This window comes from Ursus arctos, unplaced genomic scaffold (assembly GCF_023065955.2).
Source record: "Ursus arctos isolate Adak ecotype North America unplaced genomic scaffold, UrsArc2.0 scaffold_6, whole genome shotgun sequence".
Lineage (NCBI taxonomy): Eukaryota > Metazoa > Chordata > Mammalia > Carnivora > Ursidae > Ursus > Ursus arctos.
Window position 1 is genome coordinate 6,208,597 of NW_026623078.1, and position 17,777 is coordinate 6,226,373.

At 37.3% G+C, this 17,777-nt stretch overlaps 1 pseudogene; it reads left to right on the forward strand.

Moving 5' to 3' along the window:
* The first annotated feature begins 252 nt into the window (after positions 1-252).
* LOC113249735 (KH domain-containing protein 3-like) lies at positions 253-1,851 on the forward strand (annotated as a pseudogene).
* Positions 1,852-17,777: the final 15,926 nt, after the last annotated feature.

The following is a 17,777-nucleotide window of genomic DNA, read 5'->3' on the forward strand; positions in this document are numbered from 1 at the left end:
GTGACTAACATAATGTAATAAAAAAACATTGAAAAGTAATTAAAAAATAAAGTCCTGTAGAAGGAGGCACTCTATCTGTCAAAACAATCAGACAGCCTTTGAAAGTTATAGGAACATTATAGCTAGAAAACTGACAGCTATGAAGTTTCTAAGTGAACTTCTAAACTCTAAACCACTTTCCCTTGGTTCCGTGAAAGAAAACATTTTATTTCAAAAATTCACTTGACACTTATTCTGTTGTTGTTGCTGTTGATGACCGCTCTTCAGTTCCACCTGAAAAAGTATATTTCTCATTTTGATAAACCTAGCACATTAGGCATCGGCACCCACTGCCACCACTGCCTTCAAAGCTTCCACTTCAAGCTTCAGTCTCCTTACCAGCCTGCAAGTCTCTAGTTTTTCATTCACCCTGAACTAATAGTGCCCACAACTCTGTCTCTCATTTTCTGCTTTCCTCCTGGAATTCAGCTACCTCATCCTCAGCTTCCTGGATGCTAATCAGAAACAAAGTGGGAAAGAGAACTATAAAAACCACGAGGGTCCTCTTGAGATGATCACAGAGCAACTCAGGAATTGTTGCCTGGGTGCTCTTGCTACTACTGTAAAATCTACTTCACAAACAACAACAACAACACCACCAAATGTGCATGCACACAAAAGAAAGGAAGTCACGGGATCCAGAGAGCCCAGGATCTAACACCAGGAAAGGCTATAGTAACCCACAGGACTGTGGGCCTGAAAGCAGCTAACCCAGACTGGAGCAGTCAAGACTGAAGGAGCAGTACTCTCAAGATGAAATGATAAAGTTCCTGCTGTGCTTGAAGGTCCAGAGAAGAAATTTACACAGCTGGGGAGTGTGGAGATAAAGGAGGATGTAGAAAAATAAGCATTTTAAAAGAAAAAGAAGCATTTGAACAAAAGGGCAATTAATGACATCAAGAAAAACAAAACTTTATGCAAGAAATTGTAGTAAACTATTGCAGCTACAGATACTATTTACAAGGTCATAATAATATAAACATGAACACTGATCTAACAAAATCATATTACTGAACTGGGAGGCTCCCAGGTCTGATATATATAGGCTTTCCATGCAAAAGTCATTCCAGCCCCTCAGGAACGCTGATCCCATTAAAACTGCGGGAAAGCACGTGTGTCTCTGCACATACCAGTTCGCTTCTCTTAAAGGCGGTTTCCAATGCTGGTGCAGCTGGAGCAGGAAAAAGGGACGCTAGTCACGGTGCTCGGTAACCTCAGCAAGCGGCCCTACTGGTTCCACTCCCAGTATCTGAAGAGTCCAAAGGCAGTACGCCTCAAGGCTAGCTGGTGGAAGCAATCTCCCGCTGGGGAGGAAAGCACATCCCGCACGTGGAGTGTATGTCACAGACCCTACTTCATGTTAATCAGTGGAACCCCGAGGGCGAAACTGAGACCTTGATATTTGGTCAGCCTTATTACCAGAAAGATGTAGCCAAGATGATCGTGAATTTGGCTGACTATCACCGCCAACTGTGGGCACAAAGCTCAGAGGAGGTCCCTGCCCAGGAGGCATCCACCCAGCGGTCCCCCGAGGCTGCCCACGAGGCGGCGACCCAGAACTCCCCCAGCACTGCCCGCGAGGCAGACACCCGGACTCCCCCCCCCACCAGCGCTGCACGCGAGGCGGCCACCTGGAGCTCCCACCCGGCGCAGCTCTCCAGGAGGCCACCCGGAGCTCCCCCCGGCGCAGCCCGCGAGGCTCCCCCTGGCGCTGCCCGGGAGGCGGTGACCCGGAGCTCCCCCGCAGCCGCCCGGGAGGTGCCCACCCAGCAGTCCCCCAGTGCTACCCAGGACCCGGTTACCAGGTCATGAAAGCACTTCAGGCCCGGGAGCAGGAGCCAGGCAAGGATAAAGTGGAAGACCTTGCTGCTGCTCTATTCATCTAAGTCCCACTTCTTCAGGCAGAAGCTGGGGAAAGAATGGTGTGGGTAGTTCTCGGTCCCCATCCCCAGGTAAATGTTTGCAAACACTGATCTAAAGAGTTCTAATAAAGAATCGAATTTCCCTTAAAAAAAAAAAATAGGTGATGGGGATTAAGGAGGACACGTGATGAGCACCAGGTGTTGAATATGTGTTGAATCACTAAATTCTACACCTGAAACTAATATTACACTATATGTTAACTGAAATTTAAATAAAAACTTCAAAAAAAGAGAAAGAAATGAGCTATCAAACAATGAAAAAACATGGAAGAACCTTAAATGCTATTACTAAGTGGAATAAACCAGTCTGGAAAGGCTACAAACTGTATGATTCCAACTATGACATTCTGGAAAGAGCAAAACTATGGAGACAATAAAAAGATTTATACAGGGTAAGAGGTAAAAAACGACCCACACAGAAGCATTTCCACCGTGTTTCCCAAGATTCAAACTTTACCGCTTAGGTTTGATACATTCGGCGGGAGAATGTCAGGGACAAGAAGGAAACCTTAAAAGTGTTCAAACAGCAAGATTAAAAATTCAAACAGTGAGTTGATGTGGCTGGCCATGCCTCCTACCTTGGGCTGACCGAGTCTCTCCCTGGAGATTTACTTGGGGCTCAGGAACCCGGCTCAGCGCTGCAGGACCAGAAGCCATTCCCCATGCCAAAGCGGACTTCAGAGCCAGGCGGGGGGCGGGGAAGTCTGTGCCTGAGCATGCGCCTTATTGGCTCCTGCCCAGAGGCTGTTGGGGAGCGCGTGCTCCCACCTGCAGCCAGTTAGCTTCCAATGGTCCTGCATGTGCTCTTGGCTCTAGGGAGGCCCAAAGGCAGCTGTGCTGCTTCCTTGTTTGTTACTAAGGCACTGTGATTGGCAGCCCTGGAGAGTCTACTTTTTCCAACTGTATTAAGGAGACCCAGGAAAAAAAAATTAACGCTTGCCAGGGGTGGAGGTGGAGGAAAGATTAACAGAGGACGCAGGATTTTTAGGGCAGTGAGAATACCCTGTATGCTATTATAAGGATGGCTGTGTCATTATATATTTGTCCAAAACCATGGAATGTACTCCAAGAGTGAACTTTAAGGTAAACTGTGGGCTTTGGGTGCTTATGATGATATCAATGTCCACTCATCCTTGGTAACAATGTACCATTCTGGTGAGTAGTCAGTAATGGGGGAGGCAATGGAGGACTCTGTGTGTGTGTGTGTGTGTGTGTGTGTGTGTGTGTGTGTGCGCACACTCACGCAGGGGATATATGGGAAAATCTCTGTGCCTTCCTCTCAATTTTGTTGTAAACCTGAAACTGCTCTAAAAAAAATGGATGTCTTAAAAAAAGAATGCTGTCAGACGTCTGTCAGAAGATATAGTAGGTATAAATACACACCCAAATAAAGTACAAAAAAGCTTAATAAAACATATGATACACCAGCACACTCATCATACATAAGAAACATAATATTGTGAGAAACAACAGATTAGTAAATAAAACTTCAATTTCAGAATAAACATCTTTGAGCATCCCAGAATCCAAAGCAAGAAAGGAAGCTAAATAAATTATAGTGTTCTAATTGTATAATGAGACAATATAAATCAGAGAAGCAAAATTTTACATAGCATGATACTTGGAAAATAATTGATTCAGTTGGGTTCCCCATGGTTTTATTTTAAAAAATTATTTTACAACTTTCCTATAAAAACAATATGCAGCATAAGATGCACAAAACATATATGTAAAGTATAATAAATATAAAGCAAACATCCAATAGCCACTACCAAAGACAAGTAGGGCATCGCAAGAACTCTGGAAGTCCCTTTGTTTTTTATCACACCTAATTCTCCCCCTAACTTCTCTTGTAGATTTCTTTGCTTTATACTTTTTATTCATCCACTAAAAAATATTTACCTGTTTTAAAACTTATATAAGTGGAATCATCTTTAATATATTCTGTTTTAAATGTTTTTAATTTTAAATGTATTTCTTTTTACTTTATATACAGTAAAATTCACTCTTTGAATTAATTTCACCTTGATCAGATTTTGCTTATGTATTTTGAAGCTCTGTTGTTGGGTACCTCCCACCTGTGGAACTGTTACATCTTCCGCAAGAAATGACCCCTTTTGAAAAAAAAAAAAAAGAAAAAGAAAGAAAAGAAATGACACCTTTTGAATCATGTGATGTCCTTCTCTCTGGTAATGTTCCTCATTCTGAAGTCTATTTTGTCTAATATAATGTAGCTACTCCAACTTTCTTTTGTTTAATGTTTGAATAGTATGTATTTTACTTTTTAAATTATTTTTTAGATTTTATTTTACTTTTAGTCTATCTTTTTTTTTTTAAGTAGACAGCATATTGTTGGGTCTTCCTTTTATTTCTAATTTATCATCCCAGTCTCTTGGTTTCTTTAGATCATTTATATTGAATCTAATTTCTGATATGGTTAGATTAAAATTACCATTTTGCTAATTGCATTCTATTTATTCTATCTAATCAGTTATTTTTCTGCCCCCTTTTGTGTTAGTTTTTATGAATCCATTTTAACTTCATTGTTTCCCTATTATTTATATCTTTTTAAAATATTTTAAATTGTTCTAGGATTAAAAACATTTAATCGAAGTCTAACTTCAAATAATTCCACTACCTGATGTGTTGTAAAAGAGATTTACACCAGTATATCCCCAATTCCTCACTCTCATCCTTTGGGTGGTTTTTTTTTGTCATAAATTCTACTTTTACTTATGCCATCAACAAAAAATATTGCTACCATACATATTTCTTTTATTCCATTCCCAATGCTTTTCATTTCTTTGGTGGATCCATGTGTCGGTCTGGTATCACACCACTTCTGCCTGAAAACATTAAACATTATTCATAGTGCAAGTCTACCTGGCAGTGAATTCCCTCAGTTTTGTTTTTATGAGAAAGTATATATTTCTCCTTCATTCTTCTTCCTGCTTTATTGAGGTATGATTGACAATAATTATATGTATTGAAGTTGTACAGTGAGTTTTTTGAAGTTATACAAGTTAATGATGACAATATATGTATACATTGTGAGGAAATGAGTACCAACTCAAGTTGATTAACACATTTATCGCCTTTCACAATTACACTTTTTGTGTGGTGAGAACACTTAGGATCTATTCTCTTGGCATATTTCAAGTATGCAATACAATACTATTAATTATAGTCACCATGCTACATATTAAAGCCCCAGAACTTATTCATCTTACCAACATCTCCCCTTTCCACCACCACCCCCATCCTTGGCCACCAGCCCCTGGCAGTCACCATTTTACTGTCTGGTTTGATGAATTCAACTTTTTTAGATTCCACATGTAAGTGAAATCACACAATATTTCTCTTTCTGTGTTTGGCTTATTTCACTTAGCATAATGTCCTCCAGTTTCATTCATGTTGTCACAAATAGAATTTCCTTCTTTCTTATGGCTGAACGGTATTCCATAGTTTTGGCTATTTGGGTCTTTTGTGGTTTAATACAAAATTTAAGGTTGTTTTATCTACTTCTGTGAAAAATGCCATTGGAATTTTGACAGGGATTGCATTAGATCTATAGATGATTTTTGGTAGTATGGACATTGTAATAATATTAATTCTCCTAATCCAGGAACAAGGTATCTTTCCATTTATTTGTGTCTTCAAGTTCTTTCATCAATGTCCTACAGTTTTCAGTGTACAGATCTTTCACCTCCTTGATTCAATTTATTCCTAAGTACTTTTACTTTTTGATGCTTGGCAGCAGGAATGTTCCCAGCCTGGGCCATATCAGGATCTACAGTTGGACCAAGCTCAGAGGGCCTGCCTCAGGAACACGGACAGATGTGTCTACCACCCGGTCCCTTGGCATACACAACTAGTGGCTAAAAGGGACCAGAATTGGATCACAGGCCACTTCAAGGTCTGAGGTTCGCAGGACTGCTACCTGTGGCACAGGCGAGTGTGACTCCTAGTGGTACTGGTGGATAGATGGTGTTGGTGGGGAGACCAAGACCAAATATGGTTTAGCCAAGTCCACAGGGAGACTGCGGCTGTTTCTGAATCTGTACCCAGACACTAGATCAGTGAGTCTGCCACCTGGGCATGGGTCTGCTTACTCAAAATGGCCCTCATTGATCATGGGTTACACTGGGATTTTCACAATCTCTTAACTAGATCCCAAAGCTCCCACAAAGGCACTTTTGTCCATGGTTGGCTGCCAAATTATTGTTACTGAGGGGGGATACGAGGCCAGCATTACCAAAGCCAAAAAACACACCATAAGGAGCACCTGGGTGGCTCAGTCTGATGAGTGTCCAACTCTTGGTTTTGGCTCAGGCATGATCTCAGGGTCTTGGGATAGAGCTATGTGTTGAGCTCTGCATTCAGTGTGGAGTCTGTTTGTCCTTCTCCTTTCCCCTCTGTCCCTCCCTCTCCTCTCCTCTCTTCCTCACCCTCTAAAATAAGTAAAATCTTTAAAAAAAAAGACACTACATGAAAAGAAAACTACTGCCAATATCCCTGATGAATATACATGCAAACATTTTCAACAAAATATTAGGAACCAAATTCAACAACAAATTAAAAGGATCATATGTCATGATCAAGTGGGAATAATCCCTAGGATACAAGAAAAGTTTAACATATGTAAATCAATATATGTGAGACACTATATTTAAAAAATGAGGGATAAAAACCATATGATAATCTCAATAGATATAGAAAAAGCATTTGGCAAAATACAACACCCTTTCATGATTTAAAAAAAAACTCATAACATGTGAGTGGAGAAGAAACATACCTCAACATAATAAAAGCCATATATGACAAGCCCACAGCAAACATCATACTCAATGGTAAAAGGTCAAAAGCTTTTCTGCTAAAGTCAGAAACCAGGTCAGGTTGTCCATGCTTACCATTTCTATTCAACATAGTACTGGAAGTCCTAGCCAGAGCAATCAGTCAAAAAAATAAATAAAAGGGATCAAATCAGAAAAAAAAGATAAATTCCTTTTGCAGATGACATATTCAATAAATGTCAATAAATTGTGCTGGGAAAATTGGACAGCTACATGCAAAAGAATGAAACTTGACCACTCTCTCACACCATACACAAAGATAAACTCCAAATGGATGAAAGACCTCGATGTGAGACAGGAATCCATCAAAATCCTAGAGGAAAACATAGGCAGCAACCTCTACGACATTGGCCAAAGCAACCTTTTTCATGACACATCTCCAAAGGCAAGAGAAACAAAAAATAAAATGAACTTATGGGACTTCATCAAGATAAAAAGCTTCTGCACAGCCAAGGAAACAGTCAAAAGAACTAAGAGACCACAGAATGGGAGAATATATTTGCAAATGATGCTACAGATAAAAGAGTGGTATCTAAGATCTACAAAGAACTTCTCAAACTCAATACGTGAGAAACAAATCATAAAATGGGCAGAAGATACGAATAGACACTTTTCTAATGAGGACATACAAATGGCTAACAGACACATGAAAAAATGTTCAAAATCATTAGCCATCAGGGAAATTCAAATCAAAACCACACTGAGATATCACCTTATGCCAGTTAGAATGGCAAAAATAGACAAGGCAAGAAACAACAATTGTTGGAGAGGATGTGGAGAAAGGGGATCCCTCCTACATTGTTGGTGGGAATGAAAGTTGGTACAGCCACTCTGGAAAACAGTGTGGAGGTCCCTTAAAAAGTTAAAAATTGAGCTACCCTTTGACCCAGCCATTGCAATACTGGGTATTTACGCCAAAGATACAGACATTGTGAAGAGAAGGGCCATATGCACCCCAATGTTCATAGCAGCATTGTCCACAATAGCTAAATCGTGGAAGGAGCCGAGATGCCCTTCAACAGATGACTGGATTAAGAAGTTGTGGTCCATATATACAATGGAATATTCCTCAGCTATCAGAGAGAATGAGTTCTCAACATTTGCTGCAACATGGATGGCACTGGAGGAGATAATGCTAAGTGAAATAAGTCAAGCAGAGAAAGACAATTATCATATGATTTCTCTCATCTATGGAACATAAGAACTAGGAAGTTTGGTAGGGGAAGAAAGGGATAAAGAAAGGGGGGTAATCAGAAGGGGGAATGAAGAATGAGAGACTATGGACTCTGAGAAACAAACTGAGGGCTTCAGAGGGGAGGGGGGTGGGGGAATGGGATAGACTGGTGATGGGTAGTAAGGAGGGCACGTATTGCATGGTGCACTGGGTGTTATATGCAACTAATGAATCATAGAACTTTACATCAGAAACCAGGGATGTACTGTATGGTGACTAACATAATATAATAAAAAAAAACACTAAAATAAAAAAAATTTAAAGAAGATAAATAACCATCTAAAAAAAAAGAACTCTACAATCATACTCTCTTATAAATAATATGGATGTTATACCAAATCCATTAGGATATTTAACCACTCGACAAAGGAAGTAACTTAAGCAAGGCAGTAGTAAGCTAGCAACAAGCATCCATTTGTGCTATCCCTGAGCACTGTACCTTCCCATCTACTAAATTCATAGGCCTGGAGGTAAAGTCAGATCCCATGGGAGAAGACCCAAACATCTGAGTCTTTTTTCCACCTTATGGAAAAAGGTGAGAAGCCACCTTAATTTGGCCAAGAATAGATTCAACTGTCTAAAATTCAGTGTTTATTATTGCTGCTCAGCTGACTTCCAGCTGACTCCTACATTCTGCATGTTCTATATTTCATCTACTTAATTTCATTTTTCTTGGTCCTGCTTTTTAGTTAGAAAACCATTTGGCCTCTCCTCCACTGCTATGCCCCTCACTATTTTGCAGTGTAGAAATAGATTTCAAGATGAAACCTCTTCTTTTCCCATGGACTGATAGATCTATAAAAATCTTTTTTATTCTCTAAAAAAAGGGACAAGGAATTTCTAAGTTCTTTCACCAACTCACGCACCACTTTTCTCAAGATTAGTGCAGATATGACTTAGGTATTGTCAGCATCAATCTTGTTCAAATGTCTCAGTTTTTGGCAGAAATCCCTCATAACCTTTGCTAAGAAATTGCGTCCATTTTTCATTCAAAAAATTTTTAATTCAATATTGTTCAACACTTTTGATTCTTTTTGCACATTTCAATGGATTTTAGGAGGAGAGTTAAGTGAATATGTATTGCATCTCTCAACTTTAATTCACAGACTTTATTCTAATTTGTTTTGTTTTGTTTTGTTTTAGGTAACATATGCCAATATTCGAACAAATGGAGAAATAAAATCACTCCATGGAGTCTGAGTTTATTTTCCTGGGAGTCACAGAGTTTCATGAGTTACAGATTTGCTTTTTCTTATTTTTTTTCAATTATCTACATTGCCACTGTATTAGGTAAACTCATTATTACCTTTGGAGTAAAACTGGACCCTCACTTACACTCTCCCATGTACTTCTTACCGGCCAACCTCTCCTTTATTGATATGACCCTGGCCTCCTTTGCTACTCCTAAAATGATCTGTGACCTAATTAGTGAATATAAGGCTATCTCCTATGAAGGCTCCATGGTCCAGATGTTCTTTCTTCACCTTTTAGGTGGAAGTGAGATGATGTTGCTTGCAGCCATGGCAAGTGATAGATTCCGTGCCGTATGCAAACCCCCTCCATTACAAAACTATCATGAGCCATCGTGTTTGCACTGGACTTGCAGTAAAAGAAGACAACAATGGATAACTGGGTCTCATGACTCATTGGTAGGAAAATGATGATTATATTAACTAAGAATATTTTCCTCCTGAATTGTGTACTATGGTAAAATTGTGTATTTATGATATTTATTAAGAATTTTCAAATTCACTTTCTTTCTTTTATTTTTCCTCACCAAGGAGATGTTGGTGATTAACTTTACCGCTTAGTCTCTAAGTTACAGAATATTCCTGTGGGATTATAACTAAACTAGAGGAAATCCCAACACTAACCTGAGATGAATATAGTAATCTATGAGAATGTTTAGCTTTCCTTTTGGAGAAAAAAGGGACAATATCTTAACTTGTAGGCAGGAGAGATGAGTCTTTATACTGAAGCAACTGTCATTGATTGGAAATTTAAATAAAGGTGGAGTGATGTGTATGGATGCTGAGCAACCAAATGGGAAGATGATTCTGAATATTTCTCTTTTGAGTCTCAGCCCCATATTAGCTCTCCTATAGTCCTCTCTCTATAGGAGATAGCTACAGTTCTGAAAATTACATTTCCTGAACTCCCTTGCAGTCATATGCCTATCAGGTTCTATCAGTGGAAGACACTAACGTGATACTGGATGGCAGGAAGAGAGGAAAGCCTTTGTATTCCTCTGCTTTGGGATCAGGCAGCAGCAGTATTGGGCAACTGTGGATTCCAGAATTATTTTGGGGGGCTCAGCAGCATCAGCAATGTTGAAGGGTTCAAGGCTCCTAAAGCTTCATCAAGTGCATGGGCTCTTATCTTCTTATTCAGTAATAGGATAGAGGTTCCAACATCAGAAATGGTGACACTGTCCCAGCAGCATTTATGGGTTCTGGGTAATGCCTCTTCCTCTTGCTCATCAGGCCTTCAAGGTGGTAGTTACTGTTTATACTTACTCTCAGTAATATCATTTTTTCCTTTCTGCTCATTTCTGAGCTGCAAATTTTAATTTTCAACTTCCTACTGAACCATTCCCTGGGTATCTTGAAGACATCTCAAGTCCAATATGTAAAAACTAAATTAGTTACCTACCTTCCCAAACCTGTTATTCTTCCTGAACTCCCTATTTGAATTTATAATATCTTGATGAGATTAATGGTCCAATCTAAAAGTCAAAATTTACATCCTATGACATATATATTGGTGTATTTAATGGTGTCACACGTCCTCCTAATGCTTTGTAATTTTTCCTCATTTTCTATTGTACTATTTGTTCTTGAGATTGCATCACTGCTACAGATATATCTTCAAATTCACTGGTTCTTTCTTCTGACAGCTCACATTGACTGGTGAGTTCCTCCGGTGAGTTCTACATTTGAGTTATTGTACTTTGCAACAACAGAATCTCCATTTTAAAAAAATAATTTCTATCTTTTTTGATACCCTCTACTTGATATTTTCATACCGTCCTCTACTTCTCTAGGCACGCTTTCCTTTAGTTCTCAGAAAATAATTATAATAGCTACTTCAAAGTTTTCATCTGCTAAGTGCAACATCTGAGTCTCCACAAAAGCAATTTCTATTGACCTTTTATTTCATGTATGGGACATAACTGTGTTTCTTCCAATGTCGCATTAGTTTTGATTAAAACTGGACACTTTTTATAATGTATTGCAGTGACTCTGGTAACTGAAATCTCTTCTCTCCAACGTTGATGCTCTTGTAATTATTTGATTGGTTGGTTGTAGTTGTTTGGTTGTAGTTATTTGATTAGTCTAGTTCCTTGGCTGAATGAACTCAGAAGTTTATTGCCCCTGCAGTGTGTTGCCTCTGATGTCCCTGCTGAGATATTTTTTTCCTTGTTTCTAATCTTGCCATTTGGCTACCATTGGGACATCATAAGCCACTTATCAGTCAATGGTTTTGCTTAAGTCTCCTAGGCCAGGTAGAATTTTATCCTTTACTAGGAGACATGTGTGTGGCTTAGAAGCTGCTTTCACAGTGCAAAGATTTTCATTTGTGTCTCACCTTCACCCAGGGACCAATATCTGGATGCTAACTCTGCTGTGTTTCCAGGGAGGTACACAGGCTTGGGTGCTGATATTCTCCTCTAGTCTAATATGAATTTGTGTAACTTTTTAAAACTTGGATCCCTAGGAGTTGCCTTTGGGTTGGTGTTGCTTATTTTTCAGACAGTATTTGGTTAGAGATTGTGCTTTTGTCTTGTGTCATCCTTTGTACAGCCTCTGTTACCAAAGTTTCACAATTCTACCTGACAAGTTAATCTGAACCTCTTCTTCATTACCCTCCATGGCCTTAGGTCAGAATTCCATCATTTATTTTTCTTTCTTTCTTTTTTTTTTAAAGAATTTATTTATTTATTTTTAAAAAGATTTTTATTTATTTATTTGAGAGAGAGATACAGAGACAAAGATAGTAACAGAGAGCAAGAGCTGGGAGAGAGGGAAGAAGCAGGCTCCCTGCTGAGCAGGGAGCCAGACAAGGAGCTCGATCCCAGGACCCTAGGATCATGACCTAAGCAGAAGACAGATGCTTAACTGACTGAGCCACCCAAGGTGCCCCAGACCTTCATCATTTCTTACCTAGGTTATTAAAATAATACAGGAGTTACTTCATAGTGTTACTACCATTACCCTGTAAAACCTCAATACTTTTCCGTCTGTTTTACCATTTCAAGCACTCCTAAGTAATTATAGAATATATTTCAAACTACTATGAATCATATTTAAGACCCTTCAAAGCTATAATTCTAACCTTTCTGTCCTCATCAAAAATTCTCCCTTCTTCACCATCCAAGCTATACCATAATTCAAATATACTAGCTATTTTCTGTTCACTCAATATGTCAGAATACTCTATGCTTCCATACCTCCCTACATATAATTATCTCTGCCTAAAATTTTCTTCTTTCTCCTCTGTGCAGCCAATCAATGCCTATCATTAAAGACAAAGTTGCCTCCTTGGGGAAAGGTAGCTTCTTTTAGGAGAAATTTGCAAACTCCATAAAACAAAATTTGCCTTACTGCATACCTGTATCATCACACTTAGCAATGGGTTATTTGGAGTCAGTATTGAAGAGTAAGATTCTGAGATCCTTGAGGACAGGTTCCTGACGTACAGTATGGGCCCAAGAAAGTTTGAGACTAGCTGAGTTCAATACCTATTTCAAGGCTTCATTTTACTCACTTGAGAGCTAGTAATAAATAAAGAGTTTCCTTATATCTTAGAGCAATATCTGCACTATAAGTACTTATGCTGCTATTAGACAAATTTAAAGATGGAACGCCAAAATTTTGTCCCCAGAATATTCTTTAGAGGAAATCAAAGAACCATACATTCAACACGAGAGAGTTGAAGGATATTAGAGAACAGAAAGAAAATTTACTCAATAAATTCGTCAAAAGTAAGAAATTAAATGAAGGGTGAATGCTAAATACAATCCCTACCACCAAGGAATACACAGTGACATAACAGAAATTGGAAATATTAAACATTTGAGGACAAGAAAGGAATACTTGAGGAATTACATAATTTTACCCTGGTTAGCAATGCAGGGTGAATATTGAATCAAGAAGTAAAGAACTATGACTATGGAAAGTATGGGCCTGTATTAATTGGGTCAGATCCATTGTTGAACCAAAAGAGAAGAGTGCAATAGTCATTAAAAGTTATTTAAATCCATTGTCCCAAAGGAGGGTGAACAAATTTTAAGCTGTCTGTAGCCAATTGATCAAGTGTAGGTTAAAAATGAGAACATCTATTTATGTGTCTTTTAATTTCAAAAAATAAGTAAGCCTTACTAATGTTTAACAGATTATTTTTGGTACTCTGAATTAATCTATGTAATACCTGGTCACTTTACACATGATACTTAAAATATGTTAAACAAAAGACAGAGGGATTTAGAGCAGTTCTCTTTGCAGTTATTTGCTTTGAATACATTGCTATGTATTATAGCTTAGGTGTGCCAAAACTGGAAGAAGGGAATACTTAAAGATTATTTTATCTTCGTTTAACTTAATTCATTCCCCAGAACTTTGTAAGGAGCTTAAAAAGATCTGTGCCAATGAACTTTGTATTGAAGATAATTCTAATTTATTAAAATTCACATAAACAATTACAAAATGGTAGAGCTGACAATTCTACCCATAATATGAACTCTTTGTCAGCTAAATCAGAAAGTAAAAGAGCAAACAGCAATCAGAACTGACAACAAACTGGCTAAAACATTCCAAATTATTAAGAAATATTATTTTACAATATGGATTTAATCCCATTATTATTAACAATGAACCTGACAATCTATACTGTACCTTGATATATTAGCTAGTGATCACAATAAGCAAAAAATTTTAAAAGTAAAAATAAAAACATAAAATAGAGGTACCTGGGTGGCTCAGTAGGTTGTGTGTCCAACTCTTGATTTCAGCTCAGGTCATGATCTCGGGGTCATGAGATTATGACCTCGGTCAGGCGCCAGGCTCACCATGGAGTCAGCTTGAGATTCTCCCTTTTTCCCTCAGCACCTCCCCCGACTCACACTCTCTCTCTCTCTAAAATAAATAAATCTTTAGAAAAATAAAAAAAAAATGTTTGCAGTATTAATACTTACCAGCTAATAAATGGTTTAAATTTTTCACTAAATGTGATAAAGTGTTCTTGAATGTTTCTTACTAATACCAAAAGGACAAAAGTCACACTCTAGTCAGAAAATATTTCTCTCTTTGGCCACTGTAAAATGGCTTAAATAAGCATATGGCAATAAATAAAATGCATCTCTTATCAGCAAACAATATCAAAAAGTACACAGAAAACTATTTCTAACGATTTTCAAATTTAATGAATTGCAGTAGAATCATGTCTGTCTTACAGCAAGGAGACTTGCATTATACAACGTATCTATGATTTTAACATCTGTACCTAATATTCTTTCACCAACTGTAATGATATAATAAATGCAATGTCTATGACAAAAACTACATTAATCTGTGGGTTAAGTGGTGAACTTGACTGGAATTAAATAAGAACTTCCATAGAAGTGACAGCGATATCAGCCAATTTCAAACTTATTCACGACATCTTTTGTTGGCAAGTTATTGAAACAAACTTTGAAGCCTGTGGTGCAAAGTACACCAAGATCATCAATTATTAATTTTATAAAAGCCATACCTATAGAACAAGAATTTATTGTAGCATTTTACAGTAAAAGGGACAATGATTATGAAACTATTATTGGGCCATATAGGTATTCTTTGAAAAATCTCATAAATAAAAAAATAATTATTACATTTTGGTAAGCATAAAACAGTTGCATCATCAATGTATCATTTCAAATTTTAAATTACTTAGCATAATTTATTTTAACTTTGTCTTTTAAAATTCCTACTTCCTGAATATATTAATGTTGTAACATAATATATGTTGTCACTAGTAAATTTATAACATACAGAGATCTATTTTTATGTTGAGGGTATTATGGTCAGCAAAGTCTGCAGATTATTCATCTAAAAAGTTATCCAATGTTGTTAGGAAGAAGGTAAGAGGATAGCTTAGAGTGATATGAGGGAAAGCAAGTGTCCATTAATTCAAAGATGTCTACAATTCCTATAGCACAACCAATCAACCAACACTGTCACGCCCATTGTAATCAAGTCAATACTCAGAGAGAACCACAGCATGTTGCAGGGCCAGAAATTAAGTGTAAACATCTCTCCTGGTCCTGCTAGGGCAGCAGCCTCTGTGCTCTAACAACTCCCAGTGAAATATGGATTCCCAGAGGTCCAACACATCTGCCTTCAAGTGATTCGCATCTTTATAAAAGAAGCAGATGATACTATATACATTCATATACAGAGCATCGCAGAGAGTGAAAAGCAGATTTTTAATTTTGATCAACCCTTGAACATACTGTTCTTCATACTGTGCCTTTAGAACAAGTAAGTGGAAACATCATAGAGAGCTAATTTGTTAGAGGTTTAATATACTGAAGATGGTATTTTAATTAATTTTCTGTTGGCTAGAAGGAAAAGGCTGTGAATTCTGAGACATCAAATCCTCTCTCACAGGTGCCTGGGTGGCTCAGTCAGGGAAGTGTCTGCTTCAGCTCAAGTCATGATCCCAGGTACTGGAAAGTAGCCTCACATTAGGCTCCCTGCTCAAAAGGGAGTCTGCTTCCCCCTCTCCCCACCTTGTCATCCCCCCATGCTTGGTCTCTCTTTCTCAAATAAATCAACAAAATCTTAAAAAAAAATTCTCTCTCACTGGGTGATCATATTACAATTTCGCAATGACATAGGGACAAAAATTTTTATACAAATTTAAAGGATATATGCTCTTGACATGACATTGATGAGTAAAACATGACATCAGATGGTCAGTGATTAAAAATGATGACTAAAATTAAGAAAAGCAAACTGTGAGTATCTAGGTAACTCATACTAGCTTTGAAAACAATGTAATAGCTAGAAACTCAACTTTTCTTTTTTAACACAATGGCAATATTTTTCTTTTCATCATTTTAGGTGCTGATAGGACATGCAAATAAGCACATCATAATGAAAGCTGGAGAAGGAGCAGGTGAGGGAGAATTAATGACCATAGCTAAATAGGTAGAAACTCTCTGCCTAAAACTGACCATTACAGCATAAATACAAGTGAGATCGTAGGAATAAAGAGGGAGAAGTCCTTACAAGATGTTCATATGCAGGCAGAGGAAGGAAGCTGAATAATTCAGGAAACTCATATGAGTATTCTAAATAGTAGAAAGAGTATCAAGAAAACCTTTTAACAACAACAACAAAAAAACCTTTTAACAAAAAGTAGTTAGTTGCCAAATGCATAAGGGTGTCAAAAACATAATTCAAACAGGAGACATTAAGAAATTTAAAAACCTAGTTGTATTGAATATGCAGTGTGTCATTTTGTCTCATAGTGAAATATCTTTGAGTACAAGTAGCTGGATAGTATACAAAATACTAAACTAATATATTAAAAAGATACTTTAAACTTAAGAATAAAAGCAAAAAATCTACAGCAGTTTCTGTTTTACTGAACATAACTCATATACTATGAAATATACCTGATTTCAATACATAGTACACTGATTATTATTGTATTCACAAAGTTATGCAACCATCACCACAATTTCATTTTAAATCATTTTATCACCACAGAAAGAAAAAACTGCCCATTCACACTCACTCCCTAGCTCAAAGTGATCACTACTGTACTTTCTATCTTTATAGATTTATTTAGCAGACATTTCATATAAATAAAATCATACATGTGGCCTTTTATGTCAGGCTTCTTTCACTTAGCCTAATGTTTTTGAGTATGCATACTTTAAATAAGTACGCATAAATTTTGAAAAACATAAAATCAGTGATGATTGAAATTTTTATTTTCTCTTCAAGTGCCTACAATGAAAGGAGGAAATATTTACTTGAATCAGTTATTTTTATATTAAGTAACGTATATTGTATACATGTGAGCAAGAGCAGAAATGCTCATATCCAACTACTTAGTAAAACAAGTCTTGGCTTGTGCCTTTCCTAGTGGGGATTTGTAAGGAAAATTCTCGGCTTGTAATCTTGGACTTACAAGAATGATTCAGAATTCAGTGCATGCCATTTTGGTGCTCATTCTGTGCCTGGCGAGAATCTTACACATACACCGTCTCACCTAATACCACATCTCTTTAGGGTAGTCCTGCATCTAGGACCTGGGAAATTTACTTCTTCATGTGGATCTAGATTTTTCATTTACTAATGAAGATGTGGGAAATATATGATTACAAAGTTCCCTCCTAGTCATATATATAATTATTCTACCTTCAATTTCCTCCAAAGCACATAATTATGAGTAAAATGAGTAAAATAATTATAATAAAATATGCAATCGATTATTTGAGAGGAAGAAAATTTTCTTCACTAATAGAATTTTTGTCAAAACTATATACTTTCTTTTGTTTCATTTATATTGCCTTTATTCACTCATCATGTAAGGTATGTTAACTGTAGAACTAAAGAAATAGTGGGTTTTAGAAATTTCCTTGGGAAAGGAAAGAGAGGAATAAGAGAAACAAATGCTGGGAAAGATATCGACATAAATGAATGCCAGCTTTCCCTCTAAAGTAAAATTTAAAGGCAA